The 26,958-nt window shown below is 43.1% G+C and overlaps 1 long non-coding RNA gene across 2 annotated transcripts in view; it reads right to left on the reverse strand.

Moving 5' to 3' along the window:
* The window catches only part of LOC134474813 (uncharacterized), a 56,734-nt gene that overhangs the window by 11,818 nt on the left and 17,958 nt on the right, over positions 1 to 26,958 (reverse strand). Inside the window, exons 4-7 of one of the 2 annotated variants that reach the window (XR_010045677.1) lie at positions 26,272 to 26,347; positions 23,563 to 23,755; positions 15,477 to 15,580; positions 14,520 to 15,190 (exon numbers count right to left, since the gene is read on the reverse strand). This is a non-coding gene — a long non-coding RNA (uncharacterized LOC134474813). Of the gene's footprint in view, positions 1 to 14,519; positions 15,191 to 15,476; positions 15,581 to 23,562; positions 23,756 to 26,271; positions 26,348 to 26,958 lie in introns of those variants that run through there. The other variant, XR_010045703.1, reaches the window with a different exon arrangement.

Genomic DNA, 26,958 nt, shown 5'->3' on the forward strand with positions numbered 1-26,958 from the left:
TTTTGCAAAAATTCAGTAAGCCAGGTTGCTAAGAAATGACCACGTGCTATGTGATTTAAGACCAGAAATGTTGAATATGGCACGGAAATGTCAATGCAGCTGCAGAAGGAAACGAGCAGGAAGCTGGAGGAGAAGACATTTACTGTCTCCACAGGTCTAGGAAAGGTCCTCGGGGAAACGGAAGCCAGTAGGGAGCTCCAGCCAGGCTCCAGGCGCGATAGGATGCACGGTGTAGGACTGGGTGGCTTGCACAATTTTGGTGCGCTCTCAGCTAGAAGGGGCGACTTTGGTCTGGAATTAGCCGGTCCTGGTGCTACCTCTGCTGAGGGCAGAGGACGATGACTCCTGGGAAGTGGGCCAGGCTGGGGAAGTGTGGCTCCAGGCTGTGTTACATCCGAAGCTACCCAGGCTGCGCCCTTCAGATTCCTCGCATCTTAGCAGATACAGATTCCTTTCTTTCTTTCTTTTTTAAATATCAAAACATCAAAATATGCAAAAATAAAAAATATATATTCTATATTAGAAAGGATTACATTTTGGCTCTGAGAGGCCATCTTTTATTCAGCTGGCAAATCCATTGAATAGCATATACTTGGTCCATTTCAGAATAGACAGAGAAAATGAAGCTGCTGATTAGTCTTACCTGGAGATGAATTATCAAATGGGATGTGTGAAAGTATTCAGCGGGAATAAAGTTTTCCTACTAAAAGTTATTTTTGATTATGTAAGTTCTATGTTAAAAGTCATGAGGCAAATACAGAACCCTATGTAGGAGATGCTACTTTTAGTCCTTTTAATAACAAAAAATAAGACCAAGTTTTACAGGTTCCTATAAAAACTGTTCACATTTATATTTCTGGAAACTAGAAAATATTTTTGAAAATAAGAAGATCAGAAAATTTTGATAAATTTTTTTCTGACCCTTGGAAATCATAAAATTCAATTGTATGTAATATTTCTCGTCATCTTTTTCTTAAAAAGTTGTATATATGAAAGAAACCAAAATGATTAAAAAATATGATAAATCAATAAATGTCTATGAATTCTGGAAGTACAGGTTTTTTAAACAGAGGTACTCCTGTGATCTAAAGAAATGTAAATTTAAGAAAGCTCAGAAGTAATCAAGATAATTAAATTTTAAAATAGGGGCTGTCTTAAATGAATGCTTACTATATCCTTTATATTGGCCTAAGCATTTCATGTATATTTTACCATTCAGTCATTAATACAGTTCAAGTGTATTCACTCCCGACTTAGTTGTGAAAAAATCATAGGAAAGTTTATTATTTTTCCTGAAGTATCCCATGTAATAAATGGCTAAGCCAATATTTATAAGCGGGTCTGCTTAACACCAGTTTTTGCTCAAAAACAAAGTAGGGAAAATCCAACATGTATCATGCTACAGTTACAGAGCAATAGGAAAGATCGAGGCCGCTGCCTTGTTTCTGCAAAGAGTGATTTGTATGTAAGCAGCTCATGGTGACTTTTAGCAGTAAGAGGTTACACATGGTTTTGAGCCAAATCTGGACTCCTGGGGGGATGAACCTCCACCTGCACGCAGGGGACACAACTCCTCTTTGCCGGGACAAAGGGGAGAGGAGACTCAATCCTTTTTGACCTCCCTGTCTGACCTCCAACCCCGGGGCCTTCTTGTTTTGCACGATGTTTGCTGACTGTGGAGCTGAACTAGAACCCGCCTCGGAGCTGGCATCTGAGAACCCACTAATTCCTCCAGAGGAGGAGCCTCGCCGTTGCCTTCAGGTCCAGACTCAGAGAACAGGCTGGGCTCACTGTTTTGCTTCTTCCGATGAAGGCCCGCGTTTTTCTGCAGCGTGACAGAGGCATGGACAGGGGCGCGAGGACTCAGTTAGGAAGTGGACGCTGTCCTGCTGTCTGCTTCCTTCCTGCGCATCTTTTTGGATCCAGATGAAACAACACCCTGATGTCTAAGCCCTGAATGTGTGAAAACAATGGTTGGGCTGAGTGACGCTTCCTGGGGCTGAAAATATTACCGCCAAGGGAAGGAAATGGAGAAAGTCGCGAGCACACGGGGTCCAGGAAAGGTCCGCCAGCACCACACGGCTGTGGCGTTTGGGGTAGGGCGGGAGGCCCAGAGACCGGAGCTATGGGAACTGGCAAGGAGGAGTCGTGTCCCTGCATGCAGGTGAAGGCTAGAGACCTGCACAAAGGAGAGAGGAGGCTTGTCTCCAGCCCCTGGGCTCTGCCCCACTGCCTGACTACAACCTGGGGACCTGTTTGGTTTGCACGGTGTTGCTGGCCGTGGAGCTGAAATAGAACTCACCCTGGAGCTGGAAGGGAGCGCAGGAAACCGAGGTCAGCGCTCTGTCTCTTCCCTAGACTTGTCTGGCTCCCAGTCAAGGGCAGATGACACAGGCCACAGAGCAAAGCTTTGGGAGGCCAGAGGGTACTGTGGGACATTTAAAAGTTTACAGCTTTTGCAGCAGAAATTATTATTTTCTTTGTAGCTTTAGCAAATTCAAATTCTCTCCTTCCTCTTCCCATAGATCGATACATGTGGAAATACACATACACATATTATAATTCTTTCCTAGTCACCTAAATTCTTGGTGAATTTACTTGAAGAATAAGTATTACTTTATCTAAAAGATGCAAAGACCACACTGTATCTATTCTCAGTATAGTAAGAAAGAAATCCAAGTTGGGTTTTCCCTGATCCTCTGGGAGGCTGAAGCAGGAGGATAGCACACATTGCTTACCCTGCACAGCTTAGTGGCTTAGAGACCCAGTTTTAAAATTTAACCAACTAAACAAAGCCTGGGGATGTATCTCAGTGCAAAAGCCCTGGGCTCAGACCTCTGTACTGCTAATAGAAAAAAAAAAAAAAAAAAAGACAAAATAAAATAAGAAGGAAGAAATAAAAGAATAACTAACTATAAATAATAATCACACATAAGTCACAAAATTAAAATGCAAACATTTAGGGGTATCAAAAAATAGGCACTATGGCCTTCCATTATCACATCCTCCTTAATGTGAATTAATTGCAGCCCTGAGCAAACTTACCACACTCGCACAGCAGCGAGCTCTGAATTCTTTGAATGAGAGACAGTGGAGTGATGTCTGCACAAAGACATGGCACAAAGAACTAATGGAGATCCGACTGGCTTACTAAGTTGCAAACATACGCATAAAGATAGAACTTTTCCTCCCAAGAAATGCCTTCTGAGAGCTAACAGCTATGTGGCTCACACCATGAACTTGTTTTTAATGAACATTTTCTGTCCTTTCCTTTACAGCCTCCCCCGCTCGCTCCACTTGTCACCTGAGCTAAGTGGGTAAACACATGCTAATGACACCCCTTAGTTTTCTCTTTAAAAACATCAAACTGATGAGCAGACAGCCCAGATCTTTCATTAGGTGGGTCACAACCTGAACGGGCTCTTTGATTATAATATGTTGAAAGATTTATTAACAAACATGTATTCAGCTGAATCGGAGTACTGGCAGGTTTATAGGACTGTCTGTCCCCAGCTGACAGGTGGGCCCTGCAGGCTGCTCAGGAAGCAAAACACTAGACTTGCCCGGGTAGTGCAGAAGGCTAATTACCACCACTGAGGGGCCCTGGCTGCCACCCCAGAGGGTGCTTTGGGTTGCCGGATCCTGAGGCACAGAGAAGCACAGGTCGTCTGCTCAAGTATCAGTAAAGTAAGTTAGATGAAGGGGGATCATCTAGAGTATCTAATGAGAGGGAGTTATTTTACTAAAATGACTAAGGAAAAAAGAAGAAATGGAGGAGGGGAAGGAGAGAAAGAGCCTAGCAAATGCCGAGTCACTTACAGGAAATTTCCATTCTGCAGTGTCTTCTGGTAGAGATTCTGTAGAGAATTTTAAATTTGTAATGATTAATAGAAACTTAACATGTCAAGTGCATTTTTCAAATAGTGTATTTAATTCATATCATGTGATAAAATAAATATACACAAAATAATAGAAGTAACAGGTCATCAGGTACTGAAAGTTAAACACGTTTTCATGTCTCTAACACTGACACACAAGAAAATCATGCTTGTGTTTTATTCCATTAGACCAGATAAAGTTCCCCACTGGATAGCTACTCAGAATTTTAGTTACTCACCAGTGTAGAGGCACACTTCTAAAATATAGCATCATAACAAGTCTTTGAGTATATTTATCAAAATTACAAACATTACTGTAACATTTCCAAAATGCTGAGCCCTTTGTTTAGGAAAAGAAAATGGTCTATTGTGAATAATCACAGTAATTAATTTTTGATGAGTTCAGATTTCTATAAGATATACCTTCCTTCAAGTGATATTCTCTCAAAAAGAACAGAAAGATTACATTTTTGATCTTCTTAGTTAATGAAATTTGAACAAGGAAAAGAAAAGTCATAGGACCTTAGGACCGGAAATGGCTTTCAGTATTTTGTGTTTTAACAATCTCATTGTGAGTATAGTTAAGAAATGCAGAGCATTTCCTCAAACAGCTTCCACGGACATAGCACTCATCTCCCACTGCCTGTGTCCTGGTGTAACCCCAAAACCCTTTAAGGAGACGTAAATCTTCTGGTGTTAATAAAGATCTCTGTCATCATAAACTTCAAAACACAAAGATGGAATTAAAGAAGCACTTGCCATCAAACAATAGAAACATATTCTTGTGTACATAAAAAATTCATGTTCAAGTGTACAGCTGACCGTGATCCCCTCCCAGGTGGGGTACCTGTCACTGTACTAAGCCGTATGCCAGGTGTTCCACGTACACCGTGTCACACACTTAACAGGCACCCGCTACTGTAATGATTCCAGTGCAAAGTGAGCTAAATCACCATTTCATCATTTTGATCAGCTCAGGTTATCTGAAGGGAATGTATGCGTAGGGCTAGATCTCCTACCTGGGGTCAGCGAGGTGCGGGTGTGCCTCATGCCCGGTGCTGCCCCACTCTGTCATTGAAACCACAGTCACGATACTGTGAAACCCAGGCTTGCAGCGAGCATAAGAGACAAAAATGGGCACCATGTTCGGGAGAGTAAGAATACCTGCGTCCTCGGGGATGGCGTCACTCTTGTGGTGGACTGCAGCTTGGTTTTCTCCGTTTGTCATTTTGTATTTTATACCTCACACCTTGTCTCCGGCCCACATACCAGGGAACTCGGTGTCCAGTGAATTCAAAAGGAGGGCACAGTCCCTGGTTGGTGAGTGTCTTCCCTAGGGAACACGCGCACGCTTCACCTCCCTAAGAAGACTCCGTGCTCTCCGCCTCCACCAGCTCCAACCAGCAGAGGAGACAGCAGGCCATTCAGGGAGTGTTCTCCAGCTCCCAAAACTACAGAAGCCGAAACCCTAACTCAGAAAGACAGATGTTTTAAAATGAAGCACTTACGCAAAATATATGTTTTCTTAGAAACTCATTTTATGGAGAAGGAGCCATTCTTGCTTTCTTAGCTGTCTGAAGTTTCATCCCTCTAAAGAAGTTTTAGTCGTTACATTTCATTTTTCCAGTTACCGAGAGAGTCCCTTTAGTGTTGGATCCTTCTACAGACGTGAGCCACGCACAGCGGCCTGTGAATACTGAGGTTTTTGCACTTGAAGAATAAGAACGGGGACCTCTCAAGGATGACTGGGGGACAGAATCTATGAGTGACAGCTTGGCAATAATGTACTCTGAGCAACAGGTTTCAATCCATCACGCAGTCCTGGAATCAGGGTCCCCGTTAAGGCAGAGTTGATTGCAGGGTGAGAGGACAATGTAGGTCAAAGGGTTGATTCTCTGTGTGGTAAGGAGGAGCTAGATCCTGAGGAACAGATGATAGTGGAGAAGTAGATGAGATGGCACAAGGTGCTGGCCTGGGAAAATGAGGGGTGGATGGGGCATGGCACGGGGAGGGGTGGCCTGCGCTGGGGAACCTGCTTCCCTGAGCTGCACCAGAGCTCTGAGCCACAGAAGTAGCTGTGTGAAGGAGAATCAGAGAAGGAAGAGGGAGCGAGCCCTCCTGCTGCTCAAACACAGCATCTGCAGAGAGGGGACAGCCAGGACAAAGGCAGGGCTTGGTGGACTGTGCTAAGGGGTGTGGACTGCATCCAGCAGGTGCTGCGGAAGCAAAGGGCAGGCTTTCCTAAGGCAAATCCACGATGGGCTTGCCTTGCACCAGCGATCCTTTGCTTGTGGTGAGAAGAATTGCTAGGAGAGTCAGAAAAGCAACACAAAGCACATCCAGTAGCAAGGCGATCTGTGCAAACCATGCGAGACTACGGTAGACTGGACTAGCGCCTCGGTGGAGGACGGCGGAAGGGGACGGAGGCAGCTTCATGTGCACATGTATGTGTGTGTGTGTGTGTGTGTGTGTGTGTGTGTGTGTGTGTGTGAATGTACTTAGTTAAGTACTTATATTCTGCACCTAAGGCCATGTGCAACGCAAGAAGCCGAACATGATGCCTCTGCTTGAACTCCACAGCCCTTCCAAAGGCAGCTGGAAGACTAACAATAATCCTCAGGCCACATTGACCTTAAGAGGCTTCTGGGGAAGCCAACTGTTTCCACGCATCAGATGACTGAAAATACGTGTCAGAAGCACTGAGTGGAGAGAAAGCCTCAAACCTTAAATCTACATGTCATCAACACAGGCAAGTGACCAAATCTTAAGGAGACCCCGCAGAGCAGAGTGTGGAAACCCATGGGAGAACTCGGAGAGCGGCACCCCAGGAAGGACCAAGGAAAAGGGCACTAAAAGTACCTGAGAGCAAAGCCAGCTAGCCTGCATCACAGGGACAAACACTAAAACACGGTCAACTGGGTTAACCACAGGCAGACTTACTGTACAGTTACTGTGAGCAGTTTCATTGAAATAATGAAGAAGAAGATAGGGGGAGAGAAACTTACTAGAAAAGGAAATTTTTGAGAGACGGGAAGCCTTAAAACCATGCTGCATTTGAAGAATGAGTGGAGTTTCTGGTGGGAAGAAACAGCAGAGCCCTAAGCAGCAGCGGCAGCGGAGACGCAGAGTTTCCATTGGCTGCAGTGCAACGGTGAGCACAGGCTGTGAGGGGCAAAGGTCACTCGTAGAGAGGTAGACTCGCTCGGATCTTTCTTGTCTTCAAAAACAGCGGTCGGAGACAGGTGGATGTGATTCCGAGGGGCACCGAAGGACTACGGGAAGCTTTTAGGCAGGCGAGGATCAAATGTAGGTTGGAAGTTAAAAAAGAACAGCCTACGTGTAAACTGAATGCTGTGACTTCAGGCTTTCTGTAGCTAAATTAAAATAGATCCCAAGTTTACTAGACTTTTCGGATCACTCAAGGTAATCTGAAATCTTCCCTCTCCCCCACCCCGCTTCCTCCTGCTTCATTCTGGAGAGAATGATTACTTGGCAGTATCTTGGCCTCCTAGAGATGCAAAGCACTTGGAGAAAACAGTTTCAGGCTACACAGCAGAAATGTGACCTTTCTTTAAAACTTTAAAATATCTGCAAAACAACATCCCTAAAAATCTCGGCAACTGCGACCTGGTTTGAGGATACGCTGGTGTGTGTTGTTCAGTTACATCTCCTGCTTGTCTAGAGAGAAGAAAGCCCACGGGGCATGATGATTCTTGGGGCCTAAAGCTTAAGTTCCTAAACTAGTTAGGGTCCTATTATCCAATTAACACAGTTGGGTGCCACTTACCAGCCTGCCCTGACTCAGGGCTCACATCCCCTTTTTGACCTTAGAATAACCACAATCCTCTGTCAAAAGTTTGATTCCCAGCAATTCAGACCAGGGTGCTGATAACACAGAGGAGTTTTCACTCTTGAAAGCCGGACTCCTGAGTCAATTTGTCCCAATTGTATCTGCACAAGCCCCATTATATGGGCTGTGATTTGGAGGGATGAAAGCTGTGAACTCCCGGGTCACTTGTAAACCGATCACTCCCGCCTTTCCTCCTCCTGCTTTTAAGTGGTTTGAGGCCAGTAAATTGAAACCTGAAGAAACACAGAGCTCTGATCCCTGGGACCTCCAGAGCAAACCTGGACTTTGGCTGATTTGCTATAGGAAGTAACTGCTTACTTACCCTATAATTAACACCGAGAGCTAATCTTGGGGAGATAAAGTACAGAAGGTCAGACGTAAGATCACCTACAGAGGAATTTCACCCAGGCACTACTTCAAGAGGCTCTAATGGCTACTTCACACTCGAAACAATTGGACATAATTTCTAAAAATATTACTGTTCATAGACCCGGAAGAAGGCTGAAAGACACACCACTGAGTCCGACCTTGGGAAACTGCCCTTGGGGGGCTGAAGCCTCAGAAGGCTCGGCTTGCGATTGCATGCCATTTTCTCAGTGACAGGTTAACCTAAACAACGTTAAGTACATTTTACTATTCTGGTGGAAACCGAGTGCTCTGCTCTGGTGAGCAGTCCTTCCTGGCCTCCCCATCAGACACAGTTCAAGCCCCTGTGAGTCTGCAGGGACCTCGCCTCCTGGCTGCTCTCCTAACCTCCTTCCTCACTTTCCCTGGCCTTGCTTACCCTTTCCAACCTGACTAAGGCAGCCGAGCTTTGTTCTTCTTTGGTGCAAAGCCTGGGAAGGCCCCTACTGCCATCACTCCACCTCCTGGAGATTCCCTCGAGGGTCTCTTCCCTCAGAGCCTCCCCTGCGGTGCTCTCCTGTCCTGTGTGTCCTGCAGCCCCGAGCACTGAGTTCTGTGATGGACAGCAGTAAACTGGCCTGTGTGTCTGTAAAGACTATGATGTGACTGAACAAAGACACAGCTGCAAAGCGTCCTTTGGTGTCCCTGCTGCCAAATACCCTGCAGTCAAGGTCTGTCTTTACCCGTGTATCTCATGGTCAATGCAGTTAAAAGCACACAAAGTTTCCAAAGAATAAAGACCACTAGGGTTCAATCTGGCTCCAGGGAAATGACTCTTTATTTTTAACTGACTTCCAGGTAAAGATTTTTTATCTGGGAATCATAGACATAAATTTCAGCTGGCATGGAGCATGGGCAGTCTCTCTCATCCTCTTTAATGCCATCACATTTATAGAGTACAGGAATAAGAATGTGAGGACACTGCTCTGCACAAGATATTTGGTCTTATAAAATATCCAGGTAGAATGTGCAGCTGTCATATATATTTATAAAGTCTGCACTCTGAAAGTACAAAAGTTTGACCTCATTAGTTTAACTATATAACTCCTGTGCTAATATAGTCAAAGTTTATGGCCTATTTGAGCAAATTACAATGAACAGGGCCAACATCAGTTTCCTCTGGCATGGATTATTTGCTCATCCCTATCTGTCTCAGAATGTATTCTATGGTCACAGGAAGCCTCAGAGTAAGTGTTTGGACCATAGCACCAAAAGCACTAAGAAGTTCCCTGCGGAGTACAGGGCCTGCCTGTCACTGCATCATCTTCAGATACTTCTTCTTAGCCCCGTTTAAATGATGTTTCTACCTGTAGACATCTGTCACAAGGGGATGATTGCCTAAGTTCAACACAACTTTACGTCCGACAAAATTTTGCCTAACCTAAGATATAATATTAAAAATAGAAAATGATCTAAATATCCATATACCATGAGATGAATGGATGAATATTTCTTGTAGAAAAGCATTATTAAATATTATAAAGTCATTAAGACTGTTCAAATAAATATAGACATGCTAGGTATATCTATATTTTAAAAGGGAGGTAACAATTATCTCTGAAGAATGGTCTCTTGAAACTGTAGAAAAAAAATAAATGGAAATGAACACTAAAATAATATTTGGCATAATTGCAGTGAACTCTTGGGAGACTTAAAACCTTTTGCCTAATTTTCAACATTTTCTAAATTTTGTATAATGAACAAATATTAATTTGATGACCAAGAAAATTGTAGAAATTTGTAAAAATTTGTAAAATTGTAAAAAGCATAATTTCAAAAAAATACACTGTTAATTCAGCAAATCAAAACTTTTAAATAAATACACTATCCAAATTTTTAATTAAAAGCACTATCAAATAATTGATCTTGAAGGGATTTAGATAATGAGACGAGTGTACAGCCTACCTAGTGACATGGCCCTGAGCAAGTCCTTTACTTCCTGGACCTCAGTTTTTAACCCAGCAAAATTAGAGGATTATACAAGTTATTTGCAGTTTCCATCTAGCTCTAAAATGCTCATTTTGATAGCAAGTTTCCACGGGCTGTACTGTAGCAGATGATGGTGGGAAAGTAAAAGGTCTAGAATACATCCAAGAATGAAATTTAGATTTTAAGCTGGTAAAATCTTTTGTTAAGAAAAGCATCCAGAGAGATACACGCAGAGTCAGGGGAGGAGGAAGGAAAGGATGCGAGGAGAGGAAGTGGCCAGAACGTTTTACAGGAGGGAAGAATCAGTTTAGTATCTCTAGGAGAAGTTTCAAGGTAAGAAGTGAAAATAAAATTCAACACACAAGTTGAGGTGGAAAATCCAGGTGTCACAAAATTTCCAATTTATAAATCAAATCTTCCAAATGAATGTATATAGAAGAAAGCAAAATATATATACATACGCATACCATATATATACCATATATAACATACATAATATATATGTATCACATATAGATATATTATATATATATATATATATATATACCATGTATACACACCACATATACATACCATATATACCCTATATATTATATATGCCATATATATACCACACACACACATATATATATATACACACCATATACACACACATACCATATATACGTGGTATGGTATATGGTGTATGTATGGTATATATTATATATAGGATATATAAGTATATATATATATATATATATATATATATATACACACACACCACACACACACACACACACACACACACATATGTATATATGTATATACACACACCACATATATACTTAGCACCAGTACAATTTCAAGCATCTCCTGTGAATCTTGGCCCTCCCTTCACAGATAAGAGGACTCTTACAGTCAAGAATCTGGGTACCATTCACTGGTACTGCTTTGGATTCTCCCATGAGATACACTGCTCCTTTACCATCTCTCTCTGCTTCCTAAGTGCCTAAGTTGTAGTACACTACAACCTAATATAAATGTCTGCATTAATAGGGTTGCTCTTTATTATCTATTAAAATAAATGTTAGTCACATATATGGTAGCTATAGAGCCCTTGAAATACGGTTAGCAGAACTGGAGAACTGAATTATAATTTTATTTAATTTTAAATAGTTAAATAATAACTAAAGGCTTTTAAAAATATAATTAGCTATCTGCATATTGGACAGCAAGAATCTAGACCTCATCATCTAAGCTTTGACTAAAAAACATTCACTGAATCCATTGCATCCTCACAGACGATGAAATCAATTGAAAACGCAGCACGTTTCCATTTAAGAATCTTGAGGATCAGGTTGAGTCTGTGTGTTTCCTCTGCATACTTGCAGAGGATACAAAATACACAAAATCTCTGGAATGCCCAGAGATTTTTAAGTAGCCCCGTAGACTTGCCATTTCTGAGCTCTGTTAACCTCTTTCCCTGAAAGTTGCAGGTTGTCCTAAGAAGATTTGAAAGTCCACAGCTGCCGTAGGAACCTCCTTAGAGGAGAGGTCTCTAAGTCTGCAGGTAAGCTCTGCTGACTTCTTATTATCATCTTCTCCGCCCAAGCAGAAGGTCCCGGCAGTGGTACCGCGGTTTGCTGTGTCTGGGTTCTGTGGCCTGAGTGTTTGAGGCTTGATCAGCAGGCAGAGGCATTGGGACTGGGTAGAAGCCTGAGGAGGCAGTGCCCAGCATGATCCTGAGGTCACTTGCAGTGCACCCCCAAGGGGGAGTGTGGGGCACAGCCCTCACCCTTTCTGCTCGGCTCCCTGTCCCAAAGCGAGCAGTGCACCTGCTACCTGCTCTGCACCACTGCCACACTGCGCCCTGTTAGAGGCTTAAAGATCATGATCTGCAAATCTTGTACTAGAACTTTCAAGCTGATAAGCCAAAACAATGTATATAAATTACTTTCCTCGGGTATTTGATTACAGTGGTAGAAAGCTGAGTAAAACAGGACTGAAATTTATAAGTTCATGGTGACCCACATGATGCCTCGTTTCAATAAACATTTATTGATTGCAACATTTTTATGACAAGGACTAGCTTTGTTGGTAAGATTTTGGGCTTGGGTCTTTAGATCAATAGCCCTGATATCAAATGTGTTTTAGCCAACTAAAACTAAGCATAGTGATCTATTGCAACATATGAGGTAATTTTATATGCAAAATCATGTTGGATAAAGTGTATAATTCTTCTGTACTTAAAACTTCACTAAAAATTCATCAAGATGGCACTTGACTGGGAAGATAAAAGGCAGCTCTGAGGTAGAACTGAGCATCAGCAGAGAACTCGCTCCACAGCATTCGCTAAACAGCTGCTACTCAACTGTTTCCTGGGCCTCTCCCTGGAAAGGAGTCCACAAAGGTAAGAAGCAACTCAACTTCAGCCCTTAACCTTAACCTAGGTACAAATGGCACACACGCAAGGCACCGTCCTGTCATTCCATTCCTTGTGGTCTGTAACATTCCAGAAAAAGCTAAAAATGGTAACTTTAGACCACAGAGGCATAAACAAAGACTAAACTATGTGAACAGTAAAACAAGTTAACCAACCTGCTGGAAAAGAAGGTGCTGGCAGAGCACCATGGAAGATTGCAGATACATTTGGAAAGAGGCCACATAAACCAGGTTTGGTTCATAGAGTTTAATGTAGATACCAGGTAGGGAGCAGCCTCTGAGAGAGGCTGAGTGGGAAAGACATGGGATACATATTAAGAGTATACCGAACTGATTTCTTTCATTTTGGTTTACCTTTAAAAATTAAACTCTTTCTCAAGATTTCCAGAATCAATGAGGGCTCCCCTCCAGAAAAAAAAAAAAAAAAAAAAAAAAAAAAAAAAAACATCATAACTGGTGAAAATTTAAAAACGTATAGCTAAGGCCTCTAGGGTTTGTCCTAGCGTCCTGTAGAAAATGGAGATACATTTACTCCAGAAAATCTACTACATTTCAACAAAATAGTGAGATTGTGTGGTTCACCGCTAAGAGATGCACAGCAGGAACAGCTGCAAGAGATGGAAAGGGAATTGTGGTATGGAAGGGTAGGGGTCTACGTCACTGCACCAAAGATGTAGATACCAAACAGCTCGTGCAAGGCACAGACGGTCACCCTAAGACTCATGACTCATAACGCAAGAGTCTACTTTGAACTATCAAGTAAATTAAAATATTACCCTAGAAAATGCTCCTTCAATAAACATAAAGAAACTAAAGAGGAATAGAGAAACCACACAAAAAGAAATGAGACACAGGAGAGAAAGGAAAATGATGCATATAAATCTCGCCATACCAACAATTTAGACCAAACCCTACTGCTGACCACATCAAGGAGCTCAAAACAAGATTATTGATTAGAACATCAGAGCCACTGCTGTCAGAATTCCCACAATACAACAGAGGAAGTTCTGTGCACTCTTGGGTTAGGCACTGGGATGTTAAAGTCTGACGCCACAGCGATGCAACAAATAAATAAACTACACTGTACAAAATGTAATATTTTATCCTGAAATGCAATGAAAAGGTGGCCCACAGAGCAGCTGGAGATGTTCAATATACGTATATGCATTTCTGAAAGGATCTTGCCCTAGACAGGACACTACAGCGGCGGGAGGCGGGACCAAGGGACCTTTACCTTGAGGAATTTCCCCTGCCCCTCAGCAATTTACCTGTGGCACAAAAAGAATTCCAATCAGCTGCTGGCGCAACAGCAATGCCCCCAGCAGGTCAAGGAGTTTCTCTCCATGTCCTTAGAACAAAGGCACTTTACTTTATACTGTCTTTCTTTTACTGCACCGAAAATCCTATCAATTGCAACAACAAAAGACAATGAAATTTTCAAAACTAGGACAGAATTTGCATAGATATTTTTCTAATGACTTGAAAATAGGATTTCATTAAAAAAAGTTAAGCATCATTATCTATTAGGAAAATAGAAATCATAACTGCAATAAAATACCACATCCCGCCCAGATAAAAATAAGTATTAATGACAAGGTAGAAAAAGTAGAGCCATCATACAATATTAATGAGACTGAAAAATACTGTCATCACTTTGAAAGAGAATTTGAAAATCCTTCAAAGTATTCAACGTAAAAGCTGTTGTATGCCCACAATCCCACTCCTATGAAAACACACATAGAGTCTTACATGAATCTTAACAGCATAATAGCCAGAATACTCATAATACTATTCATAATAGCCAGAAGGGAAACAAGGCCAGTATCCACTAGCTATAAATGTATAAATGTAATGTAGAATATATTATTCTGCCAAAAATGATATTAAAAAATATTGATACATTCTAAAACATGATGACACGTCAAGCCATAAAACATTAATGAAACGAATCATTACATATAAAGAAGCATGATCATATTTAAGTGAGATGGCCGTAATAAGAAAATTTAAAGAGACAGAGAATATAGATTAGCAGTTGCCTTGGTCAGGGATAGATTTCGAGGATGAACTCCAGAACCCATTGATACTGAGCCTCTCCCCATGTCTGCAGAAACATCCCTTCAGATCCATTGCCCTATCATTGTGTACTAAGTGTACTAAGTGTTTATTTTTTATATTTCTTATAAAATGTGATTCAGATATTTTCTCCAATCCTGTGGGTATCTTTTTATTCTCCTGATGTTCCCTGAAGCACAGAAGCTCTTTTTAAATTTTAATGAAGTCTAATATATCTACTCTGAAATGTTATTGCTTGTGTTTAGGGCATCAGACATTTAGGCTTTAAGTAGTCAAGAGTTTGTTTCCTTTGCCTGCCTCCTACCAGCATGGACTCAGATCACACTGGCTGGGGTGGCGCCATGGGGAGGACACCCCACTTGTGATTATGATTCAGTGCAAACCTCTCTGGCGATGAGGAGACCATTGCATTTTGGTAATACAAGACAACAAAAGTTTTACTTCAGTCACAGCTGAAAGACATGATTGGCACTTTGAGATGTATATTTCTAATCCTTTCATGAATCTGTAGGGGTGAATTAATTCATTTTCCTCCCCAGACAGGTCCATCACTCTTTGTTTTAAAGAGTTCACAATGGATACAGCAAAACAGAGTCTCTTTCCATTGACAGTTGACATCCAATTCTCTTTCCTAGGAGCAAGCATACAGTACCCACGTTTGAGCGAGGCTATTTATTTATTTAAAGAGGGTAAAACTAAGCATAACAAAACAGAACAAAGCAGATCAGAAGAAAACAATGTAAGTGACACAGATTTCAAGATCTATAGTGGCTACCATAATGTCGTTTGTTTTCTTCTAAATAGTTGTCCATATCTTCACACACAATGAATTCGTACAAAACAAAATAGTATTAAACTGATATTTAAAACATGAAATGAACTGACAAGAAAGCGCTTAGCAGCCTGTCGTCCCTTACCGAATCAGAGGTGTGTCTCATCAGCTTGTGGCTGGGCAGCAGGAGCCACAGACAGGGACGTGGAATTTGGGTGTTTTCCTGTTCCCACCCGGGCTGTGCTAACCCTGTCAAGATAAAAGGGGTGACATGACAACGTAAACATCGCATCAGAGCATCTCTGGGCAGAAAGAGGAGGCGCATCTTAGCTGCTGGGATGCTGGGTGGGACCTTCTCACAGTGTCTCCTCTGTCTCCTGGCTGCCTTCAGTGCGATGCTGTTGGCAAACAGGGCTGGTAAAAGCTCCAGAGGACAATAAAACATTTTCTTATGAACACCAGAGAAGAAGCGCAATTAGAAATAATCAGGATTTTCTTTCAAAACTCCAAAACTTCCAGAAAGTGATTTTCTCTGCAATAAAAAGTCAGAAAACGTGCACCACTGTTTCTTTTTTTCATCAATGTTTGATTATCCAGATGGGATCCAATAGCCAAAGATTTTATCTACATATATATGCAGGGATTTCACACATAAATTTATGCATGGTATATTATTTTGATATGCACAATGAAGTTCACAGGCATAGAAACAAGTGCTACAGATGGCACCTTTTTGAGTAGATGTATTTGCAATGATTCTGTGTATTGATTTGCTTAGTAAGTATTAATTGTGTGTCTATTGCATAAAGGCTAGACCTTGACAAGCCTAGTAAACAGGAGGATCAACACATTCATAAAGTTTACGTTCTTCTGAGAGAACACCAGCGACAAACAGGTCGTGGTAGGTGTTACACTGAGAAATAAAATGTGCAGTAGAATCCAGAGACTGCACACATCACCCAGCACTGCCTCATCAAGGAAGGGCTCTGTGACAGTGGAGGGAACCTGGAGGACGAGACAGGAACCTGGGTGACAGGAAAATACCTGACAGGAGGCAAGAGGGCAGGGGCAAAGGCATTGTTCAGGCTGAGGAGCCGCGGCTGCAAATGTCTGGGGATCAGAGAAGTCTCAGAGAACCACGGAATCAAGAAAGCCAGTGTGGCAGAAGCAGATGGTGACAGGGATGAGGTCTGTCGAGTGACGCAGCGTGGATTCGAGCTGCACCCTAATGCATTCTTGCTAACATTGGCGTCTGAGAATCAAAGTTTTGGTGGGTTTTGCTCAGTGCCTGCCGGTAACTTATCATGTGGCTCCGGAGAATAGTCACTTCCTTCCCCTCGGCCTCAGAGCGACCTCAGCTGTGAAGCAAGGAGACTGAGGAGAAGGTAGGTGATCCACGAATTCCTTCTGTGCGCTAACATTCTATGATTCTAATCTTTGCCCTTAAAGATGAAGGTAAACACTCCTTTTTCTTAAAAGTATCAAGGCCCTTCTGTGAACTAAAGAAGGATGGCTGGGGTATGCCGGTCATTTGCCCTCCATTGTAAAACTGCCAAACTTAAGATAGCGCCAGGAGTCAAAGCTCCGTTTCCCCTGCGTTGTTGACATTTCTCCCAAGAAGAATTTGCTGTGACTTTTCCTATTTTGCTCCTGTCTTCATTCCTTGTCCAGTTTGATCTGAGTGCCACATGAAAGCCCTTTGCCTCTCTATTTCTGCCTCAACATTTTTAAAAACAATGAAAACAAATGTTATTCCCAAATACTTCAGGAATACTCAATACTTATTTTCTAAAGTAAACTTTTAAAATAAGACCCACTTGCTTCTTTGTACAGAAATGTGCTTGAAGATTTAACATCAATGTAAGCTTCTAGTAATTCTTAGCTGGAAGTGTAATCATTCAGGTAGAGGTTTCCAGAGGCTAAAATACACTGTGATCAAAGATTAGCTGGCTTTTACCATAAATAATTTAGAAAGCCTACTATACAAACACCTCAATAGACTCATACAGTTGCTAAATAAATAGCAATACATGCACAAGATAAACCTTTTAATGGAACAGCTAAGAGATTTGAACTTTTAAGGAATATTTACTTTGGAACTGAGATAAAACCCAAGACTGAATTTAGAAAGACAAACATCATGCAGAGCAGAGAAAGGATCTTGCCTCTGATGTGCGGGATTTTCGGTTTCAGGGCTGCGTTGAGTCATGAATGTTGTTGCAGAAACAACAACAACAACAAAAAAAAAGAACAGAAGTTAGCTTTTAGATAATACAGGTATTTACAAATTTGTTTTGTTATGCAAACTTTACTGTGCTTTAGAGGCTAAAATTTATCAGTTGGAAAACAATTTTTATGGAAAATAATATTTGACATACAGAAAGTTTGTCAGAAAATTCTATAAAGTGACTCTCTGTCAAACTAAACAAACACTATCAAAAAAGTGTTTCTTATTTTTAAGTTGCTAAGCATACAAGTCACTTGAAGATATTTTATTGAATACCAGTGAGGGTATACTTGATGACCAGGGTTGAGGATACTTCTTCAGTAATTAAAAATGTGAATTTGGGTGAGTTTCTCAGCCTCTGAGCATCAACTGCAGCTGCCAAATAAGGCTTGAATAAGACTTGAATATTCTCCAATTGGAATTAATGCTGGAAATGTATTTTTAACACTGCAGACTACATTTGCATACAGCACAGGCTAAGTGTTTAACCAGTTCATCCAGAAGTTAGTGAAACACAGAAATAATGCTTTGCTAACTAGAAAATAGCATAATACATCTCAGTAAAATTGTGTGTAGAATCCTGGATCTGTCACAAAGCCCTGGTTCCCCCTCCTAGTAGCCAGCTAGGAAAGAACTTTGTAAAACCATACAAGCACTGTGGACCACGGTTTCCTCAGTTGTGAAGTAGGGATAGTCGGACTTTCTGTTTGTATCTGTTGTTGAATAGTTTAGATCACAAATACTGGGATCAGACAGTCACATTTTAAAATCTTGCTCCAACAGTTATAAGCCGTGTGACTTAGAGGCAGCTTGATCAACTGCTAAGTGCCTGAATGCTTTCATCTTTTAAGCAAAGTTAATAACAAGATCTAATCGAAAGGGTTATGGTAAAGACAAGGGAGAAAACACAGGAACAGCAACCAAGGCAGCGTGCCTAACATTCACTGCCAGCGTCCTCTTACCTGCTTACTTTTAAGTCATTTTTTATTTTAAAAAGCAAAACAAAAAAAGAATAGAAATGATACAAAATTTTAAAAAAATAGGAAACTAACACTAGTTAATATATTGCATGTTGTTATCTTGGAAGTATTTGCTCAGGTTACAAGATTTAGGTGTGAAGAAAGTGATCAAGAAATCTTTTTGATGAAGTAACAGATCAGTAGTATGGTTATCTATCTTGCATATGTATACACATACGCACATACGTACATTATAGCTATTTACATTTACTCTCTTCTTTTCCTGCTAAGATGTAGTAGCAGCCACAACATGGGGACATGTAAAAATCAAGGCATTAGGCAGAGAAAAATTCCTGTGCTCAAAAGACAAAAGGATGAAGTTATGAGGGAAGGCTCAGAACGTAGGCAAGGCGAGAGCTGGACCTTCACAGAAAGAAAGAAGGACAAAAGAAAGACATAAAGACCCAGAGGTCGGATAATCAGAGAGATGGAAGAGCAATGCTCGAGTCACATTCCCAGGGAAAGACAACCAAATAAACACGTAGCTATGTTCTTAGGATTTTACAAAAACGATGTGAAAGAAACATTTCAAAAACATAAACTCATAAGAAAAAGCTATTAGAAGGAAAGAAAACAGCAATAAAACCTCAGAACCAGGTAAATAATTGGTCAGAGGCTTAGTAACAGAACATTGAAATCATACGAATTCCAGGCTAGAAGAAGGAAAAACCAGTCGGCACATAAAGTTATGCCAGAGAAACAGCACAACTGTCAGGAACTGCCAGCAGCAGGTGCCTCGGCAGTAGCAATGAAGCTGGGCTGGCAAAAGAGACTTTGTAGGAAGCGCAGACCTTTGTAACTTGCAGGCATCTAACTGAGGGTGGCACTAAATAAAGGTCATGAGGGACGCGTGGCTTTAAGACAGCGTTGCTGCTTCCTGTTATCTCCCTTGGGAAGCTGATGGCTGATCTGCTCCATTAAACAGAGAAGTGATCAGAGAGGAATCCAGTGCAGGGAAGAGGAAGACGTCTCCAGGATGCAGGCCATCTGTCCAGGGGATACCTGTGCACCCGGAGACAGGGTGCTCGGACCCCTTAGGACGTGCTGTGTCAAGAAGTTTGATAAGGTTTCTTCTAATGGCAATATTAAAAGAATATCTGAGGATTTCAATAATTGGTGATGAATTTGGGTAGTAATAATTACAAAGAAAATTAAACAAGATTCAAGACAATGTCTACTTCGGAAAAATGGAGACTTGTTCAGGAATGGAATTACAATTTGCGACCCTGCCTATGAATCACCTAGTCACAGTGTAGGGGGTGCTGAATGTTCCTATAACCGAAATTACAGTAGCAACGCCGGCGGGCGGGGAACAGGAACCCGTGTGCCCCCACGTGCGTGCAGGTGGGTGTGCCGTCGGCCTAAACGGAACATCTGCAAGCAGCACTGTATTTGGAAATCCTGCCCAGCTTCGTTCGGGGCCTGGCACACAGGCATAAATATTTATGAGGCACACGAGAACAAATAGAAAATTCTGATTGAGACTGCAGGTATGCAGGGAGTGGGGGCATCACCCCAGGCCCCACCTGACCACCCAAGGACGCAGGGATCAATATCACCTGCACCCGTAATCTATTTGCTGCTTACTGTTTGAGAAGCTCTGATTTAGAGATAGGGAGGGAAATACCAAAGGAACAAGCTAAAGGAATCTGAAGTGATTTCCTCTGGGGAGCGGAAGTGGTGGGAGACAGAGACGGGCAGAGAGCGGCTACGTTTCATAATAAATCTGGAGAACTCCTCACGCCATGTGCATATTTTACTAAAGAAAAAAACCAAAGAAATGAGAACAAATTATTCTGCGGCAGTGGAGCCTGGAACACGGATGAAGATCAGCACTGAACATGTTTTACTGCTCATGGCACATCCCTGGGTCCCCGTGACGTCCAGCGATAAGCAATGTGCACTTCATGGCAGAGGTGACGAGCAGGGTGGAGGAGAAGCAAACCGGTCACCTCCCTCCCACTGAGACACGACCAGGCCCAGGTCCAGACACCCTGGCAGTCACAGAGCCAAACTCTGAGCACTCTGCCTTGCTGCCTCCTGGAACGGTCAGTGGTCATGGAGCCAGACTGGGGAAGACAAAGGCCCTGGCCTAGGACCGCTTGGAACAGCTCCTCCAAATATATTTTCAGATAACGGCACTAGGGGCTGTGTAAACTGCTCCAGTCTGAAACACAGAAAGTACTCAAGCTACGGCACTAGGGAGGGTGGGTCCACGTGAGTAGGCTATCTATACATGTATGGAACGACACAGAGAAATACATCAATCTGCCCAATGAAAAACAAAATCACAAGTTTTGGTGGTAAGTTGCAAAATTTAGAAACCTTGTACGCTGTTGGAGGAAATGTGAAGCGATTGCCACTCTGGAAAGTGGTGTGAAGGCTCCCCATCAAATGAAACCCGGAATGACCACGGGATCTGGCCATTCCGCTCCTGGGCATATGCCCCAAATGACAGAATACTCTCTTACTATTTTTATTTGAAATTTTGTGTTATTTTTCCATAAAAATTAACCATTCATTTATATTTGGTATCACAAAATTATTATTAAAGTGTAACTTTGATAAAGTACCAGCTGTATTTTTCTGAATTTCTTAGGTCTTTAATATGCACTAAAATACTGAATAATGTGTGACATCTGGATTTCTTCAGGTTATCACAGGAGGAGAGTGGCTAGACACACAGGTGAAACAATACTGATCCCGTGGAAATTACTGAAGGTAGGTGATAAGACTTTTCTTTTGCTTTCCTGTTTAACTTTTGACATACTGGAAATGTCATATAGGTAAGAATAATAAAAATAAATGTAACCAGAGTTTACATCCAAACCAAGAGTAAGAGGCAGTACAGCCTGGCTGGTAACAGATTTAAGATTCATTCAGCAAACGTTTCATAGCATACCTGCAACATGCCAGGCTCTGTACTGAAGTCCTTGGTTAGGACGTAACGTGAGACACAATAAAATTTAAAAGAAAAAGCACAAGAAACCAGGGTTCCAACAAGGTAACTATGCCCTGTTCACAACCACAGATAGATGTGAGCCGAGTGTTTACCTTCAAGGGAATGAACGAACAGAAGGTGGTGACCACTTGCAGGGAAATGTCATTTGGCATTAAAACTAATGGATCAGGGCGTGAAGCCACATACCTGTCTCAGGAGGCTGAGACAGAAGGATCACTGTGAGTCTGAGGCCAGCCTGGCTTCATAAGTGAATTTGAGGCAGCCTGAACTCCATAGTGAGACTTTATCTCAAACAATAAAATAAAATAAAAAAGACAGAGCAAAAAGTAAAGGAAAGGGAAGGGAAGGAATTTTTTATGCATGCTATCACATCATGAGCATCATGTTATGTAAACTGAGCACAAGACAGATGTTTTACGCTGTTTCTGACTTGACACAGCCGGAGTGATCAAATTAATGGGATCAGAAAGCAGGATAATGGTAGCCAGTACAACACTGTTGAGGACGAGAATTATCATGAGTTTTTGATGGGCTCTGGTTTGGGAAAATAAGAAAGACCTGGAGGTAGACAGTGGGAACCGGTGGGTGTGCAAGCATCTCAGTGCACTTCGCTGAACTCTCCACTCCATGGCCATTACAATAGCAAGTTCACACTGCGTGCTGTTTATTTCAGTGAAAAAATATTAAAACAAAGCAGCACCACCTGCTCCATCCCTCCATGGTCGCTCCCCGTGAGCATACCCTTTCACATGCACCTTCTCCTCAGAACAGCCAGTCTGGGTCCGGCCATCCACGGACTGTGCTCTGGTACTGGGGTCAAACTCACTAAACGTGTATCTGGAGCAGACAGGACAAAAAGGTAGTGGATGTCACCTTCTAACTCCCTAGGACCAGTCTTTCCAAGCTGTTTCCCACAGTAGTGAGTTTTGTCTCACAGAAAAGGGAATCTCAGCGGCGTACTGTGCAGAGGCCACGCTTCCTCTTCTCTGAGACAACTCTGACGCACTCTGGGCCAGGGAAGGCTTTTCAGCTGCTCTGGTGAGCACGACCTCACAGAGCTCTGGTGGGCTGGCCTGGCCACCAACTGTGTGGTGCAAGGCTCCAGTACCAACCTCCGCTGGCCACTGGGGCCACTGTCCTGGAGTCCTCGCACTGTGTGGGTGCCTGGGGCAAATAGCAGATGGAGACAAGACACCGAGCCTTCGCTCCTGGGGTGAGCCAAGCTGCCAGCTGGTTCACCAGTAAAGATTAGCTCAGGAGCCCAGTGCACCCGAGTCGTGACAATGAATTTGTTTGTAGTTACTGAGCTTTAGCGTGCTTTGCTATGTTTCAAAAGGGAGCTGACACAGACCGTTCAGTGTCCAGGGGTAGCATGTATCCAAGAACGATCACCAAGCTCTCCTCAGAACACTGTCCTCTGCCTCAGTTTCCCCATGTGTAGGAAGGGAGAGCCGAAGTAGGTAATGTTTAACAAGCCTTGCACCTCTATTGTGTCTAACAAAAAAGAAACGTGTGTCATGTAAGCTTTCTGTGACTTGTGCATCCATTTGACCTCAGCTGGAGGGCTTGAGCTTAGCACATATGCTGCAGGTGGGAATGGCAAATGACTCCTGGGAACTGGTGACCTGGCTCCCAGATCCCTGGGCCCACTCAGCCCCATGCTGAAACTGATGTCTGAGTCTGCAGCATGCTCTCTGTAAAAGTGCAGGTGTGGCCGTGAGGTCGCAGACCCTCTCCCTCCTCGCTTTCTCGGGCTCCTGCATCTGTCAGCAGCCGCCTGACCCCGAGCCGGCCTGAGCAGTGGTGTTTGTGTTTACAATACATGGACGGTCAGCAGCACACACCGCCCAGCACCCAGCCAAGGCTTGGGGCCATCCGGGAGGAGCAGAGTGTGGGTTCGCACTCTGTTTATTTGTGGTTCTTTTAAGTGATGTCCCAAGACCTACATTTCACGCTTGTGTGGAAGTGTATACGTAACAGGGAAGCCGTGAGGCGGTAGCTGGCCTGCGCTCTGGCTGTTTACCTGTTTAGTTATAGGTCAGCATGCAGCGTGTGGAGTCATAATTCTTTTCGGGACCTAAGAGGGCCTGCATGAGGGAACCCCGGAGGAAATCTGCGTCCTGTGTTTCCACCTGGTCACGTCCTTGGCTGTCTCCCCTTCAGTCATCACAGGAGTGCTTTTTGTGTTCACAAAGACTTGCTCCCTGGTAATTCGGCTTATGAAACAGGAAGATAAAAGTAAAAATCCATTTCAGACTGAAGAAGAAAATTCAAGACATCCCAAAGTGTACCAAACCAAATTCCTTAAAAGCACTGAGACCTACTTCTGCACGGTGGAAGTTTAAGCAGTAAATTCTAACCTCTGTTTCTTACTGCAAGTTTTTACTATTGCAAGAAAAGTTTTGTGAGAGAAAAAATAAAATCAAATACAAAATCCACTTTTGCCACTTTGTAGAGTGTGTATTGGCAGCAAACAAAAAATATTCTTATGAAAAAATAAAAATTCTAAACCTAGAAAAATGAAATGAAGAAGATAGGAGACAGCTGCACCCTAAGAAACGCTCCCTCTGGCTCTCTTCTAAGGAGAGTGCAGGCTGTGGCAGCGGTTTCTCTGAGCTGCAGGCAGCAGCCGTGGGTGCTGCCCTCTGCAGTGGTGCCGGGTTCCTGAGCTGCTGTACTCAGAGGCCTTGCGCTGCTCTGAGCAGGACAAGGAAGGAGAGGCAGCGTGGTTCTGCAGGCTGGCTACAACAGGAAACAGCCGGCTTGGCATCTGTCAGCATCTCCCTGTTCACCCTAGAGCTGGCCCTGGCCAGACAGAGGAGCTGCAGGGAGGGGACCCCCTTCTACCTGCTGGGAAGCTGGGTAACACGCGGGATCCCTGGAAAAATGCCCCAAAAAGCAGGACCGAGGGCCCGCCTAGAAAGGGTTGGGCCGCCGCTGGGCCCTGCTCACTCTGCCTTACCCTAACCATCACCAGCATTCAGTCCTAGGAGATAAAAGTTTATCTGGAAATTCAGCCAGCATGTTAACTGTGGTTGCAAGTGGATGGCTCCCTCTTCTCTCATTTTGGCCAGAGATTTACACCCCTTCTGAGCCAGCCCCGGCTTATTTATATAACTGTGCTGAGAGCAGCTGGAGGTGGCCGCCTACAATAACAAGCTCTATTTACGCCTTGTGGGGTTGGGACCCAGCCCTTGAAAAGACTCAGATCAAATGAGACACTTGGAGGGTGCAGGGGCAGCAGCTTTGAAAGGGTTCACAGAGGCCTTCTGCCCTGTGCACAAGCCAGTGTGACATTTCCATTGCTGGGAGCTCAGCGCCCCAGGGAGAGCCCCGATCCTGAATCCGAAGTGCGGCAGGCGCCCACCGAGGACCTGACACGTGGGTACCCCGGCCCCCTTGCAAAGCATCCATGGCTGTGACACCGCAGATGCTCCTGTCGCTGTTGCTGCCTACCCTGACAGATTTCTGTCACTTCTACCCACCGAAGCTCCTCTCCCTGTTCCAGATGTGGCCCTACGGTACCCAGGCTCCTTCTGTGAACATGCCGTGTGTCACTAAATCCCAGCAACACAAGGAGTCCTCAGCCACTATGCTTCTCCGTGTTCTTACCTTTCCTAAGCCCACCTGGAATTTATAAGACTAATTAGTGCTGGCACAGACAGAAAGGGGGCTAGCTGAGCTATTTTTGGCTTCGTTCTCAGCTCGAATGTCAAATGTTAGGTAAACAGACAGCTCTGAGTGAAGTATGAAATGTATTTTAATTTCATCTGGTTTAATCATACTATCTCTTTTATAAAAGTGTAAAATTTTCTTCACAAGCTGTTAAATGGCGCCCCCTTTCTGTCAGTGATGAATTTGGCTGAGAAAGAAAAAAATCACATGGCCTTTTATCCCTTCCAGGGGTTGGGCTGCGAGGGTCTGCAGAGACACTTCCCTGGAGAGCTTTCATCAGACACAAGATGGATTCGGGTTCAGAGTGTGGAATGGGCTCCAATTTGTTGAGGTACTGTAAATATTTTTGTGCCAGTGTTACAGTAATCACTGCAGTGAATCAAGGGTTCCCCTCTCAGGGAACAGGGAACCTCCCGGGAGAGCCTCAGAGAGTGCTAGTGCACCGGACACAGTGCACCCCCAGAGGTGCGCTGTCTCAGGTGGGTGCCAAGCGCTGCTGTGGAAATGGTACATTTGCCAGAGGAGTTTAACAAGTAACTCAGGAAGTCTCGAGCCTTTAACTGGATGGTCAAATATTGGCCAGGCCTGAAATCCCGGAGGAGGCTAAGCACCGAAATGTGAGTCCCCATCCCTAAGGGTCTGAAAGAGGATGTGAGAGTGAGGATCCCTCAGTCCAGAGTGACAGGTCAGCCGTCTGTGAGCTGAGGGAGGCGAAGGCCACTCCTGCAGGACCCAACTAACCTCCGCTCCCGTTCAGGGAGATGCCCACCCCGCAGCCCTGTGAGATGGAACCTGAAGCTGAGCTCTCTGATACCGAGGAGGAAGGCGGGGGACGCTCCTCCTTCATCTGCATGACCCTAACGGGAAAGTATTATAAACCCGCAGCGGGAGCAGGACAGAGAGGAGAGGTTCCAACTGCTGAATCTCTGTTAAAAAAAAAAAGTAGTAAATTTACTCTATATGGTGCTGTTTGTCCTTTCAGAAAGAAAGCAAATATATCCAAACATGATTTTTAACACAACAAAACAGAAGAAATAATAAACAAAATGATACTTACAAGATAAACAGGAGTGAAGGGTGATGGTTTCCTAGGTTTTTGTAGTTTGGGCCTTTTTCAGAAGCATGATAATATTCTATGTGTTCAAGGATAAAATTAACAAGATAGTGAGAACAATCCCAAAGTTAAGGCAAAAGAAACAAACCAACCTTATTTAAAATGAGTAAAATTATCATGCTCTCATAAAAATTAGATCTAACACTGCTGGCTGTAAAATGCAGTACTAAGAATATAACTTTAGGAAAAAATGGAACTGAAAACAAACTTGAATTCTTCTGAATATTTTTAAAAAATATATATAGTAACTTGAGTTTAGCAGTTCCAAAATTAACTTTTATATCGAATATCTGAGTCAATGAGTAGATGCTTTAATGTGACCAGGTACCTACGAGGGAAGAGGAGGAGGAATACAGGAGGAGGAAAGGCAGATAATGCTGAGCAGGGGCGGGCCTTGAGGGTGCTGCACAAGCTACTGGTGTCAATATATACACTCTAGGCTTTTCCCTGGTTCTAGCTACTCAAAACACTGTATTTAAAAGCAGTGAAACTTCAATATCAATGACCATGTAAAACCCAAAGCCTGACTTTTTTGAATATTATTCCTTGCTAGAAATAAAAGCAGTTCCTTGGAATCATGGCTGATTCCAGAACTGGAGGAATTAAAATACAGGTTGACAGAACATAATA

This window comes from Cavia porcellus, unplaced genomic scaffold (assembly GCF_034190915.1).
Source record: "Cavia porcellus strain 051 isolate PalLab524CR breed Dunkin Hartley unplaced genomic scaffold, mCavPor4.1 scaffold_1, whole genome shotgun sequence".
NCBI lineage: Eukaryota > Metazoa > Chordata > Mammalia > Rodentia > Caviidae > Cavia > Cavia porcellus.